Raw genomic sequence first — 27,679 nt, forward strand, 5'->3', positions numbered from 1 at the left:
CAGCTTTAGATGTTTAAAGCTAAAGTGTGGCATGCCGCCATTGCTATAAAAGGAAAGGAAAGGAAAAAAATGCGGCGCCTGCCAGCCTTTGTTTTTTTATATGTAGACTTTTGTATCAAAGGCAGCATGCCAGGCGTTTAGATGTTTAAAGCTAAAGCGTGGCGTTCTGCGAATGCCACAAAAGTCAATGCAGTGTCGTCCAGGGAGATGGTGTATGTGGCGCGAACAATGAATATCAATCTATCAGGGGTCTGTATAGTGCATCTACGCATCCGTGAGAGTCTCAAGGCGCTGAGGGGAAGGGGGGGGGGCTGCTGATTTGTCTGGGTGCTAGGGTTCAGTCTAAAAGCCAGGTCTTGCGATCCCTCTTGAATTGGATCAGCGACTGGGATTGCCTGAGGTGGAGAGGCAAGGAATTCCAGGTCTTGGCGGTGAGGTAGAAGAAGGATCTTTCTCTGATTCGAGTCTTGTGGTCTGTGGGATGGTGGCCAGGGCCAGCTGGGTGGAGCGGAGGTACCTGGTGGGTACTTGGAATGAGAGGCGGAGGTTCAGATATGCTGGTCTTGCGTTGTGGAGGGCTATGTAGGTGTATGTGAGGAGCTGCAAGGTGATTCTTTTGTTGACTGGGGGCCAGTGGAGAGCTCAAAGGTGTCCGGTGATGTGCCTGCAGTGGGTGGGTGTTGAGGACCAGTCTGGCTGCAGCATTTTGAACGTTTTGTAGTTTCCTGAGGAATTTCCGGGTGACTCCAGCCTAGAGTGCATTGCCATAGTCCAGTCTGCTGCTGATGAGTGCATGGGCGACTGTCTTTCTGGATTCTGTGGGGATTCATCTCAATGCCTCTCGAAGTAGGCGAAGCATATGGAAGCATGATGAGGATGCGGCGTTGATCTGGCTGTTCATTGTGAGCAAGGAGTCCAGTATTTAAAAAAAACCTTTTTATTGAATCAAGTCACAGAGTCATGATTATAAATCATAGTACATGTCAATAAAGAGTTACAGTGCATACACAATTGCATATTACACATTTTAAGCAATCAGTGGTGTTACTGTACGGTTCTCCTGTGCATTGCCATATCATCTGTTGGTGTTGTACAAATATTGCCTCTAAACACGTTCCATCCCCCCCATTTCCAGTCTTATTTCTTAGGGCAGCCCTGCATTTTGTAGACCTCCTTCTCTGCTATCATGCATCGGTCCATTTCTGCCACCCATCCCACTGTCAAAGGCTGTGTGTTGGAACCCCAGAGTTGCGCAATAGCTCTCTTTACTAATAGGTATCCAGTGTCACCCATTGTTGTTCTATTTCTGTCAAATCAGTGGCCTCCCATACACTCAGGATTCTCAAGTGAGGTGTCAGATTGACTTGTTTACCTAACGCGTTTCTCATTTTTTTGGTCGCATTATTCCATATGGGGCGTATTTCGGGGCAGTTGCAGAGAACATGGTAAAAGATGCTATCTTGACCACAATTTCTAAGACATAGTGCAGTTGCCCTGCTACCTATCTTGGCTAGAAGTACCCCTGAAGAGGTATGAGCGATGTAGGATTTTCAGTTGGATAAGACGAAAGCAATGATATATCGCAGTCTCCCTAGGGGACATCAGTGCAGTTTGCCAGTCCTCCTCATCTATGGGCCCTACGTCCCTTTGCCATTGGTCCCGGAGGGTCTGGAAGTTATTACAGAGCTTGCGATATGTACAAGATACAGCTTTTGTTAGGACTGGGGTTCAGAGAGTAGACGGTCCTCTAGAGGAGAAGAGTCTGGTATGGACGACATGTCAGGGATATTGGTCTGGAGTGCGTGCCTGATCTGCAAGTATCGAAAAATGTCCCCCGATGCTAGGTTGTGTTTGGTCTGCAGCTCCTTGAAAGGAGTCCAGTTTGATGCTGAGGTGTCGTGCATGGTCTGTCGGGGGGGGGGGGGCAATCAGCGGGCCACCTGGATTCATCCCAAGCTGAGGGGATGGGTCCCAGGATGAGGACTTCCGTCTTGTCCGAGTTGAGTTTGAGGTAATTGTGTTTCATCCAGGTGGCAACAGCCTTCATCCTGATGTGGACGTTGTTTCTGGCGGCTGGGGGTTCGTAGGTGAGGGAGAGGTTCAGCTGGGTGCCGTTGGCCTAGGATACGATGTTGAGTCCATGGTTCTTGACGATACACATCAATACAATACATTACAGTCTTAATTGATGGAAAAAGCGCATTATCCAGAGACTATTGCTTTAAGTTACTCCTTGGATTTTTAAGACTTTAATTTAGGTTTCCTTTGACCTAGTCTGTTTTTGCCCTCAAATGCCAGAAGTGTTACTGAGAATGGTTATGCAATTCTCAGCCCAGATTATTGTGTATAACCTCCCTGGGTGATAAATCAGTGGGGGTTCTAAAAGAGTGATTACTTATAGACAGAGTTGTCTAACGCTAGAAAGTCTCACATAGTTGCATTATTGGTTTTTTCCGCTAGGAGTTACTGAAGCCTCAAGTTGATTTCCCCTAGCCAGAACCTTAGTTGGGAAAGGGAGGAGTTTTAGGTAAATTGAAGATTGGGAGTTGATGTTATTTAAAGGGATTTTGTGTTAGAAATATCCTATAGTTTACACAATCTCTTATGTTTTGTTACACACATGTATACACATTTCCATTAGTGTCCTGAGAAGGAAACAATATGAAGTACCTATACTGGGAGGGACCAGGCTGAACGGAAGATGTTGGAGGAAAGGATCGAGGAGAGAAAGTTGCCAACTCCGGACTTGAGGAACCGGGTTTGAGTCTCGGCAGGCATGCTCAACATCCTGTGATTCTAGGCAAATCACTTAATCTCCCCGCGCCTAACAAAAAAAAAGAAAAATGAATGTGTCCGTCTGTAATGCAACTGATGCTCATGTAAAGCACTCTGATACCTTCAGGTCGAGATCATGCTATATAAAACTCCCCCCCAAAAAACACTTCCCCTTTTCCATGAGGACTGGCACAGCTTGAATCTTTAGACAGGATTCGGGTGGTGACAGTGTTTGGGTGCCATGGGGAATTCACTTCTTGGATCGCAACTTGATCCTACACGATCGCACCGCTTAAAGAAAGATACAGGCTAGTACTCACATTTTATTTTTATTTTTCTTGTCCCATAGTTAGCCTATATTTAAGAACACTTGTAGAATGCTCCATGTTGCCCACTGCCTTGCCAGCACGTGACCTTAGGTCGCTCCTGTACAACCAGAGTGTGTTTCATCTCCTTGCAGACTCCACCTGTGTAGCATATCCTAATATTTCTAAGGCCCATCTCCATCCCCTCTGTATATGAATGAAAACAATAGAATTTGTCCCTGTGCAAGAGTGGTTAATATCTACCTATTCCTAGTGTAGTCTAATTGTAACAGGAGAGGGAGATTCATTCTTTGAGTGTCTTCAGACCAAGGCCCTGATTTAGATCGTTTCAGAAACGTGAAGGATCCACCGTATTATGATTACATTCTATCCTACGGAGATCATAATGAGGTGGACAGGATATCCGTCTTGTTTGTGACGGAGTAGTCGCCTCCGCCAAGATCTACCTTTGAGAAACCAAATGTGCTGCACGGTTTACTGACAACCAGGTATATAAAACCATTCTTTTCTCAGTTGGTTACATTGTCAACAAACTTAGGGGCATATGCACAACCCCCTATAGCCACCACAACATCATGTTTTGGTGGTGATAGGGGCTTAGCCTTATTAACAAGACAGCATTACGCCTCTTTACGTGGCTTAACTCTGCCTTGTAAATAAGGCCCCCTTTCACGCTACGGTTAGCGTGAAAAGGGTGGGCAGTGGGTGTTGTGGTGGGCGTTCCACTGCAACACCCATCAAAATCAATAACACCCATTCATTTTGATGCTGCCCCCTATGTTTAATGGTGGCGTACATAGGGGGCAGTGCCAAAATTAAGACCAGGGAAAACCTGGACTTAAGTTGGCGAAACAGGGATAAATGCAATTATTTCTCCTCGTTTTTGCTTTTTCCATGTGTGCTGCCTTGTGCAGCACACATGGAAAAAGCAAAATGCAATGGACTGTTTATGTAGAGGAAAGTCCCCCTTCATGTGCATAAACAATCTTTAAAAAAATGCCATTTTGTGACTTTCATGTGTGCTGCGTAGAAGTGACGAAATGGCATTTCAGGATTGTTTATTTGCTGGAAGGGACACCATCCTACACATAAACAATCCTCCCCAGCACGCACTATGGTGCAGGCGTGCCTGGGTTGGTGCTGCACTGCTAAATGTAGCGCCATCGCAGGGGGAAACGCAAGCCTGAACCATATTGTTGTAAACATGGTGCAGCCTTGTGTTTCAGAAGTGGCCTAGAGAGGCGTTAAGCCAGGAAGGCTAAGGCCTCTCTCTGCCACTTCCTTGTAAATATCTCCCTTAGTGCCTCTATACCACTTTCTAAGCACTTTCATAACCTGCATTTACCGTGTGCATAATTTATAGAGTGATCTTATAGTTCTACATCAACATCGCAAGACTCAGTTATAGGAAACACAGTGCATGATGACCTATCCCTGTATAAAGCATTCTATCTTTATTTATTGAAAACCTTGTTGCACATGCATGTACATGTTTGACCAAGCCCTTTCTGCAGGATCAGCCCGGAATTTTCCTTTCCTTGCTGAACCCTTTTTGTTGGCTTTTAGGAATCTGTGCACTTTACTTCTTCAAATTAGTGATAAAACCAGTTTGTTTTCTCTTGAAAACATGGTAAAATTGGCCTACTTTAATGGTACATTTATTTACAAGTCCCTAGTTGATGGTTCTACATATACCCAGGGCCTGTAAATTAAATGGTACTAGTGGGCTGCAGAGCTCATCGTGCCACCCACTAAAGTAGTTTGTAAAACTTGTTAAGTACTGCCACTTCACCCTATAGTGCAGTTTTAAAAAGCAATTTCAACCTGCAATATAAACCTTTTGCCAGGTCTAAACCTTCCCTTTTAATACTTTTAAGGCACCCATAATGTAGGCTTTAACCACTCATATGACAGGGTGCATAGTATTTAAAAAGTAACACTTGTATTGTAAGATGTGCACATAAGCTTCCAGAGGCCTCCCTGCAGCTGACCAGCACCACCAACATCACCTGCCCAAGTCCTGCTGCTGCCTCTGCTGGAGTGAGTTCTGATCCCCAAAAGGTGCCCCCATGTCCTGTAACATTGGCTGGTATCAGAGGGTACTCCTCCCTAATGAATGGTGAAAATCCAAAAGAATACAAAGCAGACCCTTCACACCAAACTGCGATCGTCTGTGACACCCGCCAACAAGAATATCCAGCAACGACTGCTCTTCGCGTCAGCCACAACATTCCGTGTCAACAGCAGCAGTCTATGCCAACTGCCAACACAAAACTCCAGTGACGACGCCTCTTCTTACCGGAACAGCAACCGCCTGCGACACACGATTTATGTCTCGCGCTGACAATGACCTCCTTGCAGCCCCCACCAAACCTAACCTCCATCTGCAACTCCTTACGTGGACTTCGATATGAGAAAGTAAACTTTTCAGTGGGATTAACCTAGTCCCTGTATCTGACCTGTGCTCTATCGGGGTCGGCCTGAACTTGTGACTTTACAACAATCCAGAACGAATACAAAATTGCGCCTGCACTTTGTGCTTTTTGGCGCTATTTTCTAATGAAACATTAAAAATTCATAACTCCGGTTCTAACGATTGGATTGTTGTCATTTTGGTGTCATTTAATTCAGTAAAGTATATTAGTTTTTCTAAATTGGTTTGGGATTTTTCTTGTTTTTTCACTTGATTACTGTTTATTGATGCATAAATACTTTACAAATTGCCTTTAAGTTAGGCTTGACTGCATTTGAGCCAATCTACCAGAGGTTAAGCACAGATTTATTTAGTGTTTTTGTGGTTCACCCTGACAAGGATTGTGTTTATTTCCTAAGTGCGCCACTTACCCTTCGCAAGTAATAACCAGATTTCGTACAGTATTGAAATATATAACTATACGTGTCTTACTCTATACCTGCAAGGGGGTAACCCCAGACAAATCACTAGGACCTGGGTAAAGTAGGGTACGTTAAACAAATGGCCCTAGTGGACACAATGTTTAAGACAAATATTTTAACATCAACTGTGGAATTAATTCAAAACAATTTTGCAATAAATTCAGTACATTTATTCATATGGAACACAGATTCTCATGGCCACTGAAAATACAACAAAGGTACACATTCAAAAAAATCAAAAAAGGTGCCCCAATGGGAAAGGAAAGCTGAGTGCAGCATTGTGCAAAAGTGAGGGTAAGTGGGGTTGGGAGGGCAGTGAGTAATATTTGCATTCAAATCGTGCAAAATGCCAATCTGGCCTATAATATTTGACCAATCTATTTACAACACCATAGTATATGGACACATGAAGGACCTATCAATGTTGTCCACAATGGTAAATACAATGTATAGCCATCGACGTTTCGACCCTGGAGGAAGAAGGTAGACAACTGGAGTTCTTACAGAAGTGTCTTCACCAGGACCAACCATCGGACACCTAAGCATAGTTAGGGGTCCTCCATTACAGGTACAGGTGATGAAACATTAAATGAACAAATTACAGTTTGAGATATGGGTCAGAAAAAATTACCCAGGAACACGGGGAGCATATTGTGGTAAGTAGAAAGTAGATGGGCCCTCAGGCTCCGTTGTCAGGAGATAACGTTGAAATATGGCTGAAAAAACATATAGGTAAATATCAGCTCATCTAACATTAGGGGCTAAGGGTAGTCAAAAACAGACTAAAACATCAAAGGTCCTCAGTAACAGAGAGCACTCACTTACTTGTCACTGCAGAATATTTATATGGTCATGGGCTTGAATGTATCTAAATTCCCAAGTATCTAAAAGTATACATGTAATGTCATCTACGCTATCCTATGCCCATGTTATCTGATGTACGTTTCTCTTCCTTCTTAAAATCCTTACATGACGGGGCGTGGCGTAGTGATCGAGCATGGTGGAAGTGAGTTAGGTGAGCTCCACTCAGCCCAGAGTTAGAATCCTTTCAATATCCTGTTTCGTCTGACGGTTCTTGCGCCACAGCCCCCGTGGTGGCTGGGACTTGAGTGGCGGTAACTGGACCCGTAGATGAGCGGAATCCGAGAAGTTTGCAGCGGTCATCGCGAGGTGCGACGGAGAGGCCTTGTGGGTGGACCCGCAGCGGAGCCCTCGCAGCGGCCGCGAGAGACGACGTGAGCAGCGGAGCTGGACTGCCCGGAGGCCGCTGAAGACTGTAAGTGGATGCAGTTGATCCTTGGTGGCTGTCTCGGTGGGCAGGCAGTTGCGGCTTCTGTGCAGCCGGCAGGTCTGCATTGGAGTCCTGGTGAGTGCTCCCACTCATGGTTTCCCCCCTCCTCCTCCTGCCTCCTATACGGAATTCAGCAGCCAGCTCAAGCACGGGGCGGGGGCACCCAGCAGGCTCCCTGCGTGTCAGCCTTCCTAGCAGGGCCAATCGAGGCCCGGGCGGAACACCGCAAGATTGTGGCCGAGGTGCTGAGGCCTCATTGATGACTTGAGGGAGAGTCGGCGCATGAGGCGTAGTATCCTGGGCAGCGGTAAGTCGGAGCCTATGGAGTGAGTGCGAGACCATGGCCATAGGGCTGCATGAGCCACGTGCAGTTATCCCGATGGCAGAAAGGCAGCTATGAATTAAAATATCATACGGCCTAAGTATATCTACAAATTGCCCTGGGCATTGAACGCGGCGCACCACAGCAACGTTGGAGAGGCAGCGCTGAGTGTGGGCCCTGGGTGGATGTGCGCCTTGTGCACAGTGCTGGGCCCTGTGCAGCGGTGAGAGGCCCTACTCGATCATTGCAGTGCATTTGTGAAAGGCTGCCAGTGGAACTATGATTGGGGGACTGGCCTGAGACAGCTGGACTACACCAAGGAGTCCTTTGCAGCAAGGAGCTGGGCTAAGACATCGAAGCAACAGTGTGGGGGTCCGATCTGTCTCCCTGATCGTCTGGAGGTGGTACTTGAAGCGACACCTATTGGGGGTGGGGGAGACACAACTGTCCGCAGAAGCGGCCGGGTTAGTGCTCAGTGCAGCTTGTGGGTGGGAGGTTTCCACCTGTGTCCAATATGCAAAGAAGCCTACAACTGCACCAACTATTCTCAACATTGGATTGTGTAAGTGGAGATCAGCAAGCGCCATACAGAGTCCAGGAGATTTGTGCTGGAAACCTAGTTGGGAGACTGCCCGACTTAGAAGACAGATAGTCAACCGCCATCATGACGAAGGACAAACCAGTGGGAGGATCTGCCAAGCAGAGCACGTTAGACCACTTTACTGAACTGGGGGCCTCTGCTGCGGACCAGCGAGGGGCACAAGGAGGCATCCAAGACAATGCCGCACTCATGGCAGCCATCACTCAGTCCAGGGCCGCACTCGAAGCAAAGATTGGAGAGGTGGGCTCTGATGTCACGCTCCTGAGGCAAGATCTTCGAAATGTGGTAGAACGCATTACTGAGGCCGAAACCAGAGTCTCTGAAGTGGAGGATTCAGTTGTCACACGGCAGAAACAGGTCACATCGCTAGAGTCGATCACCAAAGGCTTGGCCTCACGGGTGGAGGAGGAGGAGGGCAGGGCCAGAAGAAACAACCTCCACTTTGTTGGTTTCCCCAAAGGTTGTGAAGGGGGGACATGGAACAGTTCCTCACTAGGTGGTTGGAGGGCTGGCTCCCTTCGGAGTCGCTGTCTGCTTGTTTTGTCATCGAAAGAGCACACAGGGCCCTGATGCAGAAACCGCCCTCGGGTGCCAGGCAGAGACCTGTAATTGCTAAGATTCTGAATTACCATGACAGAGATGTGATCTTAAAACAGGTCAAGGAACCTTTATTATACAAAAACACTCGCCTCCTCATATTTCCGGACTATACCAGACTAGTCCAGCAGAAACAACAATCATCCATGGCAGCTAAGGCCCGCCTCCACGAGCTGAAACTTCCTTATGCACTGTTGTATCCAGCCAAGTTGTGGGTGGTGTATCAGTCCTGTACTCTTTTCTTTGAATCACCAGAGAATGTCTTCAATTAGACAGACGAAGCTGTGAAGATTCGGCACCGCACGTCGCCCAGGCTGGAGTCTCAGGGTCCGATTCACAGAACTAACTTAAGACAAAATCCTAAACGTACTACTTTTGGTATTCACAGAAGTTAGGATTTTGTCTTAAGTTTGTCTTAAGACAAATTTAAGACAGACTTAAGACAGGCTTAGGACAAAATCCTAACTTAAGTCTGTCTTAAGTTTGTCTTAAGACAAACTTAAGACAAAATCCTAACTTCTGTGAATACCAGAGTTGTAAGTTTAGGATTTTGTCTTAAATTAGTTCTGTGAATCGGGCCCTCATTCTTCGTCCAGTAAGGTTGTCGGCTAAGCCACCCAAACCCAAGACCAAAAGCTTCAGGAGATTGCAATCGGGGCGTCGCTCCAAGTCCTGCAGTGATCCTGGTAGATCTACATCTGTGCCCCGTCAGGGGTCTCCAGCATCATAACAATACCAGGACTTCCTTGGCTTGGGGACTGTTAGCGTCTTATTTCCAGACTGTCAAAACGTGAGCAGGAGCTGGTACCTCTGTTTGAACTTCAATAGTTATGGGGAATGTCCGTTGACTATGGGCAGGTTATTAGGGATCCATGGGGAGAGGGCGGGGGGCTCCCGTTTGGGTCCGCATTCCACCTCCACCGCGACAGATACTTCAGCTGTTTCGAGGTATAGTGTGGTATATAAATAAATAATACCGGATCTATTTTTGAATGAATGAATGAATAACAGATAGCTCACTAAATAAGAGTCAAAATTCGAGGTAGTAGGAGTTTTGCAGGTTTATTACAGCATAAGGACAGGAACAGGACAACCTGCACGGAATAGGAGCGCTGCTGTGGTCAGGGTCTAGAATGGCTCACCAACAGGATCGGAACTGGGGAACACTTTTTAATAACAATACATGAGCATATATACATAACGCCAACACATAGCATTACATTGCAATGGGCGTAGCAGTGGGTGGAGCAAGAGGCATGACGCGAAACAGTCGCGAAAGATAAGGGCTTAAAGAGGGTGTAACTGGGTGTGCACATAGACATGTGATGCAAATGTAACAGAATATGTCATGAATGGGCGGAAACATTGGAGGGGGCTACCTAAGGAGCCGGGACCTCTAACCTGATGGTGCGCGCAAACTGGCAATGACGTGTTAGAGGGAAGAGGTGAAGAGGTGTCGGGAAGAGGTGTGGCGCCGCGGCCAGGGCGACTGACGCTGGAATCTGGGGACCACGGTTCGATCCCCGGGTCCGGCAGCAGGTTAGCCCAGCACCATGTGACTCTGGGCAATAGCTCGCTTAATCTTCCCGACGGCCCCCAGCGCCTAGAGACCCTTACGGGTGATTGTGCGCTTTACAAATGTGGACTTTACTTTACTGTTACTAGGAGAAGCTGGGGGCTATGAACTCTGTGCTAGGAGCAGAGACTAAAGTCTGGAGGGTCGGAGCGACATGTACCTAAACCCTATCTGGTATCTAATGTTTAGGGAACATGTTGATATAAACTAGAAGTCATGAGGGGAAAAGCTAACAGACTCTAAGGCTAGAGCATGCATTTATTCTACATGTAGTGCGTGATGAAGAATATTAAATGACCATTAAATACAGTATTTCTCTTAACATGGGGCCGAATAGGCTAGACAATGACGGAAACTATTGATGCAGTTCAGTAGCTTGGGAATGCAGAGAAGGAGGACTAAACTGATAGCTGGAATCATAACATAGTCTTGGCAGACTCAGAGGCAGAGCCAAGCTGCACCGGGCACTGCGAGGCAGGAAGTAAGTGAAAGGTCGAGGATACAGGTGGGGGCTGGATCGCTCCTCAGCGAGGGTTCAGGAGACAGGAGCTGAATCTGATGTCCGGGCCCTATTGAGGCCTAGAAACGGGGACTTTCAATGAATTAACGTACACACTGAGAAACGTGGCAACATAACTTTACATAGGCCTGACACTCATATTACTCACGAGAACTGGGAAATGACATACCAGAGGTGGACACAACTATAATTGCGTCTTGAATCGGACATGGGGAATAACATATGCATATTGGTCATGCACACATAACATATGATGGATGACACGTAGGGACATAGAACATGACAAAATTTACTTTTTCACATTCCCTCCTTGTCACTACGTTTCCATCAGGAAACATCAATATTCATGATACCATCTATTATTTCATACAGTACCATTTGTTCATCTCGAATTGTCTTGGAACGAGATTTAGAACGGGGCTTGGGACTAGGAATACAAGAGGTAGCACACATGCCGCAAATCGCAGGGCCACATTGTATACAGAGGCAGCAGCTGAATATGATCGCTACTGCGATACCTAGAAAGGACAAGACTTTCCATCCCCAGGCGGAAATTATATTCCAGAACCAACCGGACCATGTCCAGGTGCCTGGATCTTGGTGTAACAGATGGGCAATTTTATGAAGTCTGGTTATAGCTGAATAAACAGACGGCGCGTTATTTGGAATGAAAATGCAGCAACTGGATCCGATGAGTCTACAGGCCCCGCCCCTATCGGCCAGTATGACGTCAAGGACGAGACGATTCTGGAGCACAACAATTCTCATAAAGGATTGCTCTTCGGTTAAGTTACCTAGAGCGGAGGCAGTCTCATCTATTACAGCCTCAAGGGTTCTTGTTAACCTACGAATTAGCTTACTATTTACAACTGTACCTAAATAAGGGAAAACACCTTTATCAATATCAATGAATTGCTCTGCAGCAGTTTCAGTATAGTCGACAATCGGGATATTTCTCTTGTGTCTAGTATGTACTAGGTAGGAATTCCTATGGTAGTCAGGTGGGGCTAAAAAAACAGGTGGCAGTAGGAAGGCAATGTAACAGGTTCCCTCCCAATCGAGGGGCAGACGAACATATGCAGTTTGACCACAAACAAAATAAGAATGACGTTAAGCTTTAAAAATAGATTTCCCACTGTCACTATACTTGACAATAGTAGTACAATCACTATGTCCTACATGTACAGATCCATAATTACGAACACATAATTCGCCTTTGACTGGTAATACTGAAATAGCAGGTGAGTCTGGAGTAGTATCAGACTGAACATTCAGGACCATAAAATTCGACGAATAGTTACCTAAATTGTACACTTCATTTTCTAGATCTAAACCTGTTCTGTGGGGGGGACCATGCTTGTCTGGGAAACATGTGCTGTTAAGAAAAGACATATCTGTTGAGGATGACGTTAACGTGGACCATGCTCCACACGAACCATTATGGGAAAAAGGATAAGGAAAGAGTGGCAGAACTCCCTTTGACGTCTGGAAAGGGGGGAGTCGACCACACACCCAACAATTAGTGGCATTGCTGGTCTGGTGTGAATAATGCAACATGCGGATAAAAGTATTGTTACGCATAGCGAGGCGGTATGAATATTCATGAGGAGGCAGATCACTAAACGTGTGCTCTACTGTAACATTAGAATGCTTATTTACATGAGGAACTGGAAAACACAGATAAAATGCGTAACTAGTGCAGGAAGTCAAAAGGCTGAGAAATAATATGAAACTTAGAAAAACGATACATCGGATTGAGTTTTGACTAACTTTCTCACTATGGGGGTCTATTTTATACATGTCAGAAACAGTCTAACCGTTTCACCTAGGGGAGGACTTATACAATCAAACTGGCTGACTTATTTTACTAGACCGTAGCTTTTGCTTATACTCCTGCTGTGGAGTTATTTCTAACAGGGGAGGGGTTGTGTCAATGTCATTTGCGGGACAGTCCTTAGGAACAATGTTTTGACAAGTTTTTAAATCCTGGGAAATGTTCTTAGAGACCGGCTTTAATCCGTAGAATTTCTTGACGTGCGAAAGGTGTACCCAGCCGCGGCGTCCTTCCAATTTCACGGCTGTACGGGTGGTGAGGAGGACCTGACGGGGCTCCTTCCAACGTGGCTCCAGCGGACTTGATCTGTCGAAGTTACGTACGAGGACCATCGAACCTGGAACGATTTCATGCGGGGCCACCTCGGTATTGTCTGGAAATGCGGCGGCAACCTGTGAACGACATGAGTTGAGGGCAGACATCAAGGAAGCTAGGTAATCTGTCAGCATATTACATGAAACATCAGTAATACTTCGGGGTCTAGGAGTACCCCACATGTTAGGGGGGCGGCCGAATACGACCTCATACGGGGACAGACCTGATCTGGAATGTGCGACCATGCGCATATAAAACAAAGCAACTGGCAGAGCTACTAGCCAGTCCACACCTTTCTCTTTACATATTTTGGCAATTCGGATTTTCAGAGTCTGATTATGTCTCTCGACCAGACCAGCTGCTTCAGGATGGCGTACACAATGAAACTTCCACTGGTACCCTAACAACAAGGAAACGTGCTTCATGAGTTCAGATGAGAATGGCTGACCGTTATCAGAATATACGACTCTAGGGAGTCCATATCGAGGGAAAAACTCACGAACCAACTGCTTGGCAGTGGTCGCGGCTGTGTAATCTGGGACTGGATATGCTTCTGTCCATCTGGACAAAGCGCATACAACTACAAGAACATACTTGAAACCTCGACATCGCTCCATCTGAATATAATCCATCTGGAGGACCTCAAAAGGGTGGTCAGGAGGCTGGAATCCCCCTTGTTCTACCGGGACACTTTTACCTGGATTAAACTGACAACATATCATACAGGTACGGACTTTCTGCTTGGCTGCAGCTCGTAAATGCTTGTTGAACCAAATGTTCTGGATACTGTCTAACATTGCTTTTTCTCCTAAATGTGCTGGACTATGTGCGGTATTAATGATGACTTGAACCATAGAGTCGGGGAGAAACCATGTGGTTCTTCCCTTCGTCACCCATCCTTGATCTGTCTGGACCCCTCCTTGTTCAGACCATTTCTTGATTTCATCGGGAGTAGCATGTAACTGGATATCTATGACATCCTGGGTGGGGTCCTTAACTGTCATACATGTAGTCAGATCTGGAGTTTGTGTCTGTGTCGGATTAACTTGAATGTCTGGAGTCTGTGCTGTAAGCTTGGCTGTGCGATCTGCTAGATCATTACCTTGGGAAATAATGTCAGTAACTTTCGCATGTGCTTTGCATTTCATAATAGCAATGGATGTCGGTAAATGTATTGCATCTAACAGAGCTTGGATAAGGAAACCATGCTGAATTTTGGTTCCATGAGAAGTCATGAAACCTCTCTCCTGCCAGAGCACTCCAAAGTCGTGAACGACTCCAAATGCGTAGCGTGAATCTGTGTAAATATTAACTTTCTTTTCCTTGGCGTGTATACAAGCTTGTGTCAGAGCAACTAGCTCTGCTGCTTGAGCGGACAGAGTGTCAATGCGGTGTGTCTTAATAACTTCAGTGTCAGTAGTCACTGCATACGCGGCAACTAAATCTCCTGTACTAGTTCTCATACATGACCCATCCACATAAAGTGTCAGGTCGGGATCTAGTAACGGAATGTCTGTCAGGTCTTGTCTTGGTTTTGTCGTAATGTTGACTACTTCCACACAATTGTGTGCGGCAGAATTTGAACTAGCTGATGGCACCAGTGTAGCAGGGTTCAGGACGTTGCAGCGTCTGATTTCTATGTGTGGCTGAAACAGTGTCAATTCATAACCCGTTAAACGTGCAATTGTCAAGTGCTGTGTTTGTGTTCTATTTAAAAGAACTTCCACGGAGTGTGGAACTTGTACTGTCAGAGAGTGTCCTAAAACTATGGAATCACTTTGTCTGATAGCTAGTGCTGTGGCTGCAACTGACTTGAGGCACGCGGGCAAAGCCTGGGCGACTGGATCTAATGTGCTAGAAAAATAAGCACACGGCTTGTACTGTCCTGCTTGATCTTGTGTGAGAACAGATAATGCTGTACCTTCGCGTTCAGTGACGAAAAGTGTAAAAGGCTTACTGTAGTTCGGTGTAGCTAGAACTGGAGCTTGACATAAAGCTTTCTTTAACTCGTTGAAACTAAGTGTATGTTCAGATGTCCAAGGGAGAATAGTCGATACGGCTGCCTCCTGTGTCGTTAACTGTATCAGTGGCTTTGCTAGAAACGCATACTGAGGAATCCATTGTCTACAATAAGAAGTAAGGCCAATAAAGGCACGTACCTCCTTCTGGGTCCTGGGCTGAGGAAGACTCGCTATCAACTGGATGCGGTCTGGTGTCAACTGCCTACCCCTCTTGGACAGTAAGTGTCCTAAGTAAACCACTTGCTGGACACAGAATTGAAGCTTCGAAGGGGACACCTTGTGCCCCATCTCGGCTAGGAAATACAGAACCGTCAGTGACGCTCGCTCGCAGTCACGTTCAGAACGGGCTGTGATCAATAGATCATCGACATACTGGAGCAGGGCAGTGTTAGTTGGCATATGAATATTGTCTAGTTGTCTCTTAAGTGCTTGACTGTAAATACTAGGGCTTTCTGTGAAACCTTGAGGAGCTCGTGTAAACATATAGCTCCTTCCATTTAAACAAAATCCGAAAAGAAACTGGCTGTCTGGATGGATGGGAACACTAAAAAATGCATTCTTAAGATCGATTACTGTAAAGAACATGGCTTCGGAATCAATGGCTGTCAATAGGGAAGAGATATCTGGGACAACTGGGTACTGAGGAATAATACATTTGTTAAGTTCTCGTAAATCAATCACTAATCGATATACTGGGGGTGCATTTGGATCAGTACGTTTCATGACTGGAATGATCGGAGAGTTACATACATTGGAGTCAGTTTCTACAACCACTCCTTGAGCCATGAGCTCGTCTATAATTTTGGATAAGGCTGCTACAGCCTCAGGTGGCAATCTATACTGCCTGATTCGTGGTAACACTACACCTGGTTTGAGAGACACACGATGGGGTGTGATTTGCATGTAACCTACATCAGTTGGACCTTGCGCCCATAAATGCTGCGGGACATTAGACAATCTCGGATCAAAATCTCGTAATACATAGTGACCCTTAAAGTCACGTAGGAACAATCGTATTCCCTCGGGGGAACAACATATAACTGCACCTAACTCTTTCAATGTCTTAATGCCTAACAGATTTTCTGGACATGACTTAGTAAGTAACAGATCAGTAGTGCGGGACAATGGACCTACTTCTAGAGTGACTGGCTTTGAAATCTCATTTACGATAGGCTTTCCTGAAAATCCAAGGGAAACATTTCTTGAGCCTGAGAGCGGAGCCCCTGGAACTTCGGCGTGACTAATTGTGGTCCTACTTGCCCCTGTATCAATCAAAAACTTTCTGTCTTTCCCTAATACTTGACTGTGAACATAGGGACCCTCTTGATCTACAGGTATCTCGATGAGAGGCAAGCCTACCTCCCTCTCTAGGCTGTTTCATGAATACTGCTGATACTCTGGATACTCAGACTGTGCATACTGGTACATCTGCGATGTAACATGCTGTGTTGCAGCAATAGGCTGCGGTGCTGTAACTGTCTGTGGTGCATTCTGTGACTGAGGAGTCTGTGAAACTTGTTCTTGTCTAGGCGGACGTGGTCTTTCTTTAGTCTTACCAGTAGCTATGTTATGTTTCAGAACTGTACACTCGTTTATGAAATGACCTGGCTGTTTACAATAATTGCAGTTCCCTTTAACGGGTGCTGCAGGATGACCGGCTTGATTCAGACCCCTCTTCTGACTGTCGTGAGGAACAGATTGTGCAACTAGCACTTTCATTTTCGTGTCTTTCATACGTTTTCTTTCGTGCTCTTGTTCTTCTCTGATTCTATTCTGGTGATACTGGAGCATCTGGAGCATCTGGGACGGAGTATTAGCTTGCCAGGTACTTTCGACTTTCAGAACTCGGTTTTTAATTGGTGGACTTGAATTCTCGACTAATTTAGTAACGAAAAGGTGAGGGTACGACTCACTACTTGTCTTGAGACCACTGTTGATACTAAAGCACTTTTCAAACCTAGAATAAAAATCACTAATATCTTCATCTTGTTTCTGTTTACAGGCTGAGATTGCATCCCAGTCTTCCTTTTTCGTTGTTAATAATCTGGGTAAAACTTGAATCAATAATTCTGGTAATTCTTTACATTTCTCTCCTAGACCAGTACCTGGTACACGTATCTTATCTTCTGCTTCTAGGACTGCCCAATCTATCTTTTTCTCTCCCACCTCCCATTCTTTCTCTTTGAGCTTTTCATACACCCCGGCGGGCAACAGAACCTTTAACATTTTAATTATATCCGGGTATGTGTATTCTCCCATACGGAGCATGTCTTTTAATTCTCTATGGTACCCTGCTGGATCTTTGTCATGACAGGGAATTAATTTCTTCATCTCTAGAAGTTCCATTTTTGTGATCGGAGTGTATACAAACACTCGCTGCATTTTGCCACCCGCTCCTCTGACTGGGTGGACTTCTCGTAACGGATTCTGTCTGTCTATGTAGAATGATTTACTTTCTGGGGGTGAGACATGAACGAAATGCGGGTTCAAGAACATTCTATATTTATGGCGTTGTTCTAGAATGACACTAATTAAATCGGTACCTAGACCTCTCCATCTGTACTGGAGTAACTCGTTCAGGATATCATGTAACGGGCCTGGATCAGAATGTTGACCCTCATACAGAGTAATGAGGTGCTGAATCATATACATACCCACCAGTCGCTGCTCGGCTGGGGGCATTTTCAGAAACATTTGTGCCACTATTTCGTCTGGAAAAGTGGTAGAATCAGTAATCCATCGGACTGCTGACCGAACTATTTCTTGTTCATGCATAGTACTTAACTCACTATAACCGATTCGTGATTTCAGAATGTGATCGGTAGCTTGGAATACTTGTTCTAGGGAACCTTGTTCTGGTGCTGAATGATGGGGAATTGGCTTGTGTTCTAGACGTAAATGGCGATCTGGAAATCTAGGTTTTCCTACATACGCTATTCTGGCGGTATTCTCATCGTCTTCCTCTTCAGGATCAGAGGTACTTTCTTTCTCGCTTACTTGTGCTGCTTTACGCTGTTCGTGTATCTTTATTATCTCTCTACGGATTTTCTTGTACATACTTTCCATGGCACCAATGGTATTGTGCTTTCCTTCGGCTATATTATCACTCCACTTTGTTAGAGTTTTCATTTCTTCCGGGTCTTTAGACGGATGATCCTGTTCTCTTATTAGACAGTTAATTAAGAACTTTAATATCATGCGCTGAATCTCGGCTTTCCTTTGAGACATGGCATCACTAATACTTTGTGGGTCATCCCCTGTACGGATGAAACGATATATCCTGTCTAGATCTTCTTTCATATTCGGCAGGGTGACTAGATACTCGGTCACTCTCCTTACGCGTACGGAATATAAAACCATATTAAACTCGCCTGGAACTGGGTCATAGACACATTCGCCAAGGGTTTGCCTGATCTCTGCAACAGACTTATTACTTTTAGGAGTACGCTGTGATGCTTGAGCATGTAATTCGAGTGCTGATAAACGCTTGTATGGCGGCGGGGTTTGAGGAAGACCTCCTCCTGCGGCCCCTAAACTAGAGTCATCAACTGATGCTTTTCGTCCTGGCAGGGTGGGTAATTGTAACGTGGGCTGGACTTGTATGGCGGGCTGACCCGGGGGGGCTGTTAAGGGCACCCCGGTGTCTGGGGGAGTAGGAATTACCTGATTTACAGGGACTGGCGGAGCGCGGACAGGATTTACATATTCAGGGATTGTGTCGTCCAAATAGGACGAGATGAAAATATCAGCTGCGGTCGGTTTGTGACGTAGCTTGGTCGGAACTAACGGTGGCGGGAAATTACTGGATGCCTCCGGGGTCGCTTTTGGCAAGCCCTCGGCAAGAAGAGGATACATACCCTTAATAAGGGCATGCCTCTGTCTGTCTGATTGCTCAGTTCTAACTCGTTCACCTATCTCGATTAATTCCCTTTCTTGGGCTCGTTCTTGGGATTCTCTACTTAGTTCTGACTTTCTGATTTCTTTTTCGGTTCTTTTATGAGCTTCTTTGCGCCATAGCTCGATGGCATCTTTCTGTGATTGTCTGGCTTTCTTTTTCCATAATGCCTCCTCTACTCTCATGATGCACTCGGCATCCCACGTACCTGATACGGGCCATCTATACTTCTCTTCTAGCTCCTTTGTATACTCTACCCATAAATCTAAATATAATATGGCGCTTATGCCATGTTTCTGATACATAAAGTGACCTGGACTGTCCCTAGGCGGGACGGGAACTGCTGCTTCCAGCAGACCCTTTCTAGTCTTTAACTGACGTAATTTTGAGAAGAGCGGCATGACTGGACTATAATCTGGACATAATACAATACACAATAAACACGATACTTATTCCCCATTCATACCACGACATTAAAATACATGAAGGACATTTAAAATAACAGTTCGAACAGAATACTACCTGGAAATACTGCGAACAGAACACTTGAAATTTCTCGAGGAACAGAAACTGACTAGAACAGAAACTAGATGCACTGCTGAAACAGTACGAAACTTACCGGTCTCTTAAAGAGACACGTCAGGACCCGTATCCACCGAAGTGAACACTTCGTTTGTGGGACTGTGTACCACCAACCCACAGACCAGAGTCAATTAAATTGACCCTGTCTAGATACCACCCCAGTAACGGTACTCACCGGGCAGCAAGAACGGAAGGCCTCGGACTGGACTGCACTGCTACGACGATGACTACGAACTTCGGACTTCAGTTACGGGTGGACCTCCGGATACCTCGGACCTTGTACTCTTGGCTTGGGCTCTGGTCGGGACTCGCCGCGTTCCTCCACCGTCTCGTTTGGATGCTGGACCGCCTCCTCCGTCTTCTCCGTGGGCCTGAGGGATACTTGAGCAGAAATATCTGCCACTGCGCAGAAGAGTTCCGTCACGACTGCAGAGGGTCAGGGGGTCGGCGTGGCTTCACCGACGCGTGGGGAAAGGGCAAGTCCCTGTTCGGGCGCCATTATGTGGTATATAAATAAATAATACCGGATCTATTTTTGAATGAATGAATGAATAACAGATAGCTCACTAAATAAGAGTCAAAATTCGAGGTAGTAGGAGTTTTGCAGGTTTATTACAGCATAAGGACAGGAACAGGACAACCTGCACGGAATAGGAGCGCTGCTGTGGTCAGGGTCTAGAATGGCTCACCAACAGGATCGGAACTGGGGAACACTTTTTAATAACAATACATGAGCATATATACATAACGCCAACACATAGCATTACATTGCAATGGGCGTAGCAGTGGGTGGAGCAAGAGGCATGACGCGAAACAGTCGCGAAAGATAAGGGCTTAAAGAGGGTGTAACTGGGTGTGCACATAGACATGTGATGCAAATGTAACAGAATATGTCATGAATGGGCGGAAACATTGGAGGGGGCTACCTAAGGAGCCGGGACCTCTAACCTGATGGTGCGCGCAAACTGGCAATGACGTGTTACTAGGAGAAGCTGGGGGCTATGAACTCTGTGCTAGGAGCAGAGACTAAAGTCTGGAGGGTCGGAGCGACATGTACCTAAACCCTATCTGGTATCTAATGTTTAGGGAACATGTTGATATAAACTAGAAGTCATGAGGGGAAAAGCTAACAGACTCTAAGGCTAGAGCATGCATTTATTCTACATGTAGTGCGTGATGAAGAATATTAAATGACCATTAAATACAGTATTTCTCTTAACATGGGGCCGAATAGGCTAGACAATGACGGAAACTATTGATGCAGTTCAGTAGCTTGGGAATGCAGAGAAGGAGGACTAAACTGATAGCTGGAATCATAACATAGTCTTGGCAGACTCAGAGGCAGAGCCAAGCTGCACCGGGCACTGCGAGGCAGGAAGTAAGTGAAAGGTCGAGGATACAGGTGGGGGCTGGATCGCTCCTCAGCGAGGGTTCAGGAGACAGGAGCTGAATCTGATGTCCGGGCCCTATTGAGGCCTAGAAACGGGGACTTTCAATGAATTAACGTACACACTGAGAAACGTGGCAACATAACTTTACATAGGCCTGACACTCATATTACTCACGAGAACTGGGAAATGACATACCAGAGGTGGACACAACTATAATTGCGTCTTGAATCGGACATGGGGAATAACATATGCATATTGGTCATGCACACATAACATATGATGGATGACACGTAGGGACATAGAACATGACAAAATTTACTTTTTCACAATAGGGGAGGGCGTTGGGGAATGTTGGGGAATATTTGTTTTACGTTTGCACTATGTTTTTGGCACACATGTTTATTCTTTGCACACTGGCTCAAGACTGTCACACACTTCGAGGTCCGGAGACCCTTCGATGGCAAATCTTATGGATAGTGTGCGACTCCACACGGGTGACCTTCGAATAGTGAGCTGGAATGTCAGAGGGGCTCTGGACAAGGTTAAGAGAGGGGCTGTATTCCAACAGGCCAAACGGTACAGAGCTGATGTTCTGATGCTCCAAGAGACACATTTAATGGGTACTGAAGCACTGTGTATCGTCCGCCATGGCTATGCCCAGGTGTTTCATTCTGGGTTCACCAGGGGGTCGCGCGGAGTCACGATTTTGTTGCATCATAGAGTCCTGTACAAACATATTAAGACACAGACGGATCGGCAGGGGAGATACGTATTTCTGGAGGGTACCATATACAAGGAACATGTGGTTTTGGGTTGTGTGTATGGCCCCCCGCCTCTACAATGGGCTTTGGTCGAGCGCCTCACGACTCTGTGGGCTGACATGCCGGTGTGGTTGGCAATAATAGGGGGAGAATGGAATGATGTAATGGACTCGGCTGCAGACAGATGGAGATCAGGGAGATATGCCGCCGTCCACCACAGTACTAAACTGAGCTTCTTAGTGACAGGACTGGGATGGGTGGATGTTTGGCGGCGGTTGCATGGAATGTAACTAGGCTACACATATTTTTCAACCTCCCATGACTCGCACTCCCATCTTGATTATTTATTTGTGCCTTTAAGAGCCGTCGGGAGGGTGAGGGCAGTGGAGATGCTCCCAAGGGGCCTATCCGACCATTCCCCAGTGGTTCTGATGATGCAGCTGGGTCCTGAGAGACCCCCCTTTCAATGGCGTCTCTCCCAATGGCACCTCCAGGATGGAAATAGTGGGAACAAATGGGACAGGCAATTGAACAATATCTAGATACAAATGTGGGAACGGTGGCCGAGGCCACAACGTTGTGGGAGGCCATGACACCTACTCTGTGGGGAGTGGACATCTCAACTCACATTGCACCTGGCGGGAGGCTCTGCTGCAGTCGGAGGCTCAATTAATGCAACTAGAGCAGAGTAGGAGGGGGAGGGAGGGAATTTGGTGTGCCGACAGCTGGTGCTGGCGCGACCAACCAATTCAAATACCCTGATTGATGAGGCCCTCCTTGGGTGGCTGTCGTCCCGTAGCCGAATTTATCAATCGGGTGATAAGTCCATTAAATTACTGCATAGACTATGCCATGGGACCTTGCATCCCCAGGTTCTACCTAGTATACCAGGTCCTGATGGACGGGATCTGAGTACCCCTCCCTTATAGCTGAGAGTTTTGCACAGTATTGTGCAGAACTCTACACCCCTAGAGAGCTCCTGCAGGAAGATGTGATCCATCACTTTATAGATGATCTACTGCCCGCACCCTTTCTGATGACACGCAAGCAGATTTGGAAGTGCGGTTTACTGAGGGGAAGATTTGCACAGCGTGTGGAGAATTGAATTAAGGAAAAGCTCTGGGCCCGAATGGGTTCTCATGCGAATTGTTTAAGAAATACATCTCCCAGATATGGTAGCACTACCTCCAAGTTATCGAAGATGTCTGCCGGTGGGCACATAACCCAATAGCTGCCATCCAGGGAAGAGGAGTGCCTGCTGCCCTTCTGCTGTACAAAAGGGGGTGGTGATGGACGGAGCATCTGAACCAATCAAACACTCACACCCAGTCAAAATATCTGGGTTTGATCCATCACCGTTCTTTAGCCCACTCTGCCACCCCAGTTCAGACATGGCTATATGCAAATCAGTCTGACCCTGTGCCTCATGGGAACAGTCCAGCCCGAACTGCCAAGCCATGCCTTCCGTGGACCGGAAACAAGCTTCCGAGGACTGGTTTGTAGTGGCAAAGTGAGCAAGGGACTCACGTCTGAGCATACCCTGCCACACTTATGGCGGCCAAAGCGGTACAAAAGGAGGTGGTGATGGACGGAGCATCTGAACCAATCAAACACTCACACCCAGTCAAAAGATCTGGGTTTGATCCATCACCGTTCTTTAGCCCACTCTGCCACCCCAGTTCAGACATGGCTATATGAAAATCAGTCTGACCCTGTGCCTCATGGGAACAGTCCAGCCCGAACTGCCAAGCCATGCCTTCCCTGGACCGGAAACGAACTTCCGAGGACCAGCTGCCCTTCTGCTGGCGGACATGGATAGGGCATTTGATTACCTCAGTTGGGTATACCAATTTGCGCTCCTTGAACGTCTTAATATAGGTCCTAAATTCCTGGCATACCTAAAACTGCTGTATACAGACCTCACAGCGTCGGTGCGGGTGGCGGGATCCGTATCTTCTTTGTTTTCCATAGGCAGGGGTACTCGTCAGGGGTGTCCTCTGTCGCCGTATCTCTTTGCGCTAGTAATAGAGCCGTTAGCAGCGTGGGTGCGAATGGACGCGCAGGTAGCGGGGTTTGAGTGGGATCATTGGCTCTCGGATCGCATTGCTTTGTATGTGGACAATGTCCTTTTTTTAACAGACATAAATACGGTCTAAGGCTCCTCTGCATTATGCAAATTTTTGGTGAATCATCAAAACTGTTAGATCTGGGGGTCTCTAGTTGGCAACGGTATTCACCTTTGTCCAAATAGGGACCCTTACTTCTAAGTCAGGAAAAGGGAATTACACTCCTAAATAACCCCTGCTCACCACCTTGGTAGCTAGGCACGAGTAGACAGGCTTATCTCTGAGGCAGTGTGTAAAGCATTTGTGAATATACACAGTAATACAGTGAAAACACTACAGATGGACACAACACAGGTTTTATAAAAATAAGTATTCTTTATATAGACTCAACACAATACCATAAACGACAAAAATCCACAATACTATACCTAAAGATGACTTAAAGATGATAAAAGTTGCTTTGTTCAAGTTGATGGTAAATGCGACAAAGTTCTCAACAATGTACCTGGATGCGTAACGCAAAGTGAACAAAAGGCACGCAAAAGGGGAGATGCGTCAGTTACGTGATCCGGGGGAAAGGATGCGTTGTGCCTCAATGCTTGCGCAGAGTAGGGAATGCGTTGTGATCCTTACCGGTGCGGGGTTGATGCGTATATTCTCGACCTGCGGGCCCGTTGCGATTCGCAAGATGGCACCTTGATGCGCTGCAATGATCCGGTTGCGATGCGAGAAGATGGTGCCCTTGATGCGACGATGCGATGACGCTGCGATGACGATGCGTAGGCGCCCTGGCAGCCTTGCAACAACCCTGTACTTTGGAGCTGGGACAGGCCCTGCGACACGCTTCTCTGGTGATGCGATGGCGACTCTCTCGATGGCGCCACGCTTCTCCGGTGATGCGACAGCAGGCAGCTTTGGCGATGGCACGCTTCCAGGGGGATGCGGCGAAGGCTCGCTTCTCCGGCGATGCGACGATTTCAGCTGCGGCGGCAGCACTCTTCTTCTTGATGCGTCGCACCTTCAGCGCCCAGTGACACGCAAATGTATGGAGGTAGATTTCCCAGCAAGGAAATTCAGAGGGGAGCTGGAGATGAAGTCTTTTGTCCCTGAGACTTCAGCACGAGGCAAGCACAGTTCAAGCCCTTGGAGACTATTCTGTAGATAATGAAAGTACTTAAAAAGTTCCTTCTCCTTTCCTTGCCAATGAAGCAACCACTGCAGACCAACCCAGCAAAAATCACACTTGCAGAGGGGCAGTCAAACTCCTGCAGCTTCCTTGGTTCTTCTCCTTGGCCAAAGGTTTCTTGTTCCAGAAGTGATCTAAAGTTCTTGGGACTGGGTCCCAATATTTATACCCCAAAATCCTTTGTTCTCTGAAGGCAGAGAGGCCCTAGTCCAAACCAGTTTCTGAGCACTTTGTTTACATGACTCCTTTCTTCCTTTCACTGTGCAGGGCAGAGACATCAGACACACCACAGGAGGCAGAGCCAGCATTGTAGAGGGAAGGCCAACCCTATTCAGGTCCCAGGTGCAACTCCTACCTCCCATCTAGATGCAGATATCTCTATTCACCACTGGGCTGTCCCGACCTGTCTCCTGGAATCCCCCAGCCCTGTCACTCAAAAACTCCAGACAAGGAATACACAACATAGCAGAGGCAGGCCTGGACAGTTAGGCAAGAAAATACCTACTTTCTAAAAGTGGTATTTTCAAACACAGAATGTTAAAACCAACTTTACTGAAAGATGTATTTTATCCTTCTGCGTTCAGGCATACTAAATTCGAATTTCTACCATGTTCCCTGAGTCAGTTAGGATTATAAGAATGTAATAATCTAACTGCCCATTCTAGCCTATGGAGAACAGGTAGCCTTGCAATAGTGAAAAACGAAAATGGCTGTAATTCACTATTAGGACATGCTACACACACCAGAGCATGTTCTACCTTATACTTACAATGAACCCTGCCCTGGGGCCTACCATAGGGGTGTCTGATATGAAGCAGATGGAAGGTTTTAGAGACTGGCACGTGGGTGCACTTGACCAAGTCGACATCGCAGTACTAGACTGCACACAGGCTGGCAAATGGTAGGCCTGAGACACACTTAACAAGCTGGTTCTGTGGGTGGCACAACCAGTGCTGCAAGCCCACCAGCAGCATTTGATTTACAAGCCCTGGGCACACATGGTGCACTGTGACAAGTAAATCAAATAACCCAATCATGGAATCACTAATTAGTACATCAATTTGCCATAGGTGTGCGCTCCATTGCGATTGCTTATACAAATTGGCTCCCTTGAGCTTTGAGCCGACGGGCTCCTGGACGACGCACCTGCCTGCCGGTTCTTGCATCGAGGCCTTTGCCGGTTGTTTGGCGGCCTTCTCTTCCACCCCTAACTATTTTCTCTACTGATGAGGGAAGTTATCCCGAAACCCGAGCCATGTCTCGGGCGATATCCAAAAACCCGGGACATGTATCGGGTCTAGAGATCATCAGTTCTACAAGTACCTACTTGCACCTACTGGGGTGAACCACTCGAGAACTCCATGTACCAGAGTCCCTAGGGGTGAACCGGATGAGGGGCTAGCGGTGTGCGCTCCATTGCGATTGCTTATACAAATTGGCTCCCTTGAGCTTTGAGCCGACGGGCTCCTGGACGACGCACCTGCGTGCCGGTTCTGGCATCGAGGCCTTTGACGGTTGTTTGGCGGCCTTCTCTTTCACCCCTAACTATTTTCTCTACTGATGAGGGAAGTTATCCCGAAACCCGAGCCATGTCTCGGGCGATATCCAAAAACCCGGGACATGTATAGGGTCTAGAGATCATCAGTTCTACAAGTACCTACTTGCACCAACTGGGGTGAACCACTCGAGAACTCCATGTACCAGAGTCCCTAGGGGCGAACCGGAGGAGGGGCTAGCGGTGTGCGCTCCATTGCGATTGCTTATACAAATTGGCTCCCTTGAGCTTTGAGCCGACGAACTCCTGGACGACGCACCTGCGTGCCGGTTCTGGCATCGAGGCCTTTGATGGTTGTTTGGCGGCCTTCTCTTCCACCCCTAACTATTTTCTCTACTGATGAGGGAAGTTATCCCGAAACCTGAGCCATGTCTCGGGCGATATCCAAAAACCCGGGACTTGTATCGGGTCTAGAGATCATCAGTTCTACAAGTACCTACTTGCACCTACAGGGGTGAACCACTCGAGAACTCCATGTACCAGAGTCCCTAGGGGCGAACCGGAGGAGGGGCTAGCGGTGTGCGCTCCATTGCGATTGCTTATACAAATTGGCTCCCTTGAGCTTTGAACCGACGGGCTCCTGGACGACACACCTGCGTGCCGGTTCTGGCATCGAGGCCTTTGACGGTTGTTTGGCGGCCTTCTCTTCCACCCCTAACTATTTTCTCTACTGATGAGGGAAGTTATCCCGAAACCCGAGCCATGTCTCGGGCGATATCCAAAAACCCGGGACATGTATGGGGTCTAGAGATCATCAGTTCTACAAGTACCTACTTGCACCTACTGGGGTGAACCACTCGAGAACTCCATGTACCAGAGTCCCTAGGGGCGAACCGGAGGAGGGGCTTGCGGTGTGCGCTCCATTGCGATTGCTTATACAAATTGGCTCCCTTGAGCTTTGAGCCGACGGGCTCCTGGACGACACACCTGCGTGCCGGTTCTGGCATCGAGGCCTTTGACGGTTGTTTGGCGGCCTTCTCTTCCACCCCTAACTATTTTCTCTACTGATGAGGGAAGTTATCCCGAAACCCGAGCCATGTCTCGGGCGATATCCAAAAACCCGGGACATGTATCGGGTCTAGAGATCATCAGTTCTACAAGTACCTACTTGCACCTACTGGGGTGAACCACTCGAGAACTCCATGTACCAGAGTCCCTAGGGGCGAACCG

The 27,679-nt window shown here is 47.0% G+C and overlaps 1 protein-coding gene and 1 long non-coding RNA gene across 3 annotated transcripts in view; one reads left to right on the forward strand and one right to left on the reverse strand.

Annotated features, from left to right (window-relative positions):
- Nucleotides 1-2,820, reverse strand: part of LOC144799968 (uncharacterized) — a 235,399-nt gene extending 232,579 nt beyond the window's left edge. The window contains exon 1 of the long non-coding RNA XR_013603926.1: nt 2,671-2,820. This is a non-coding gene — a long non-coding RNA (uncharacterized LOC144799968). The remainder of the gene's footprint in view (nt 1-2,670) is intronic.
- Nucleotides 1-27,679, forward strand: part of LOC144799842 (solute carrier family 23 member 2-like) — a 533,849-nt gene that overhangs the window by 79,723 nt on the left and 426,447 nt on the right. The window lies entirely within an intron of this gene.

Source organism: Lissotriton helveticus, chromosome 1_1, assembly GCF_964261635.1.
Source record: "Lissotriton helveticus chromosome 1_1, aLisHel1.1, whole genome shotgun sequence".
Taxonomy (NCBI): domain Eukaryota; kingdom Metazoa; phylum Chordata; class Amphibia; order Caudata; family Salamandridae; genus Lissotriton; species Lissotriton helveticus.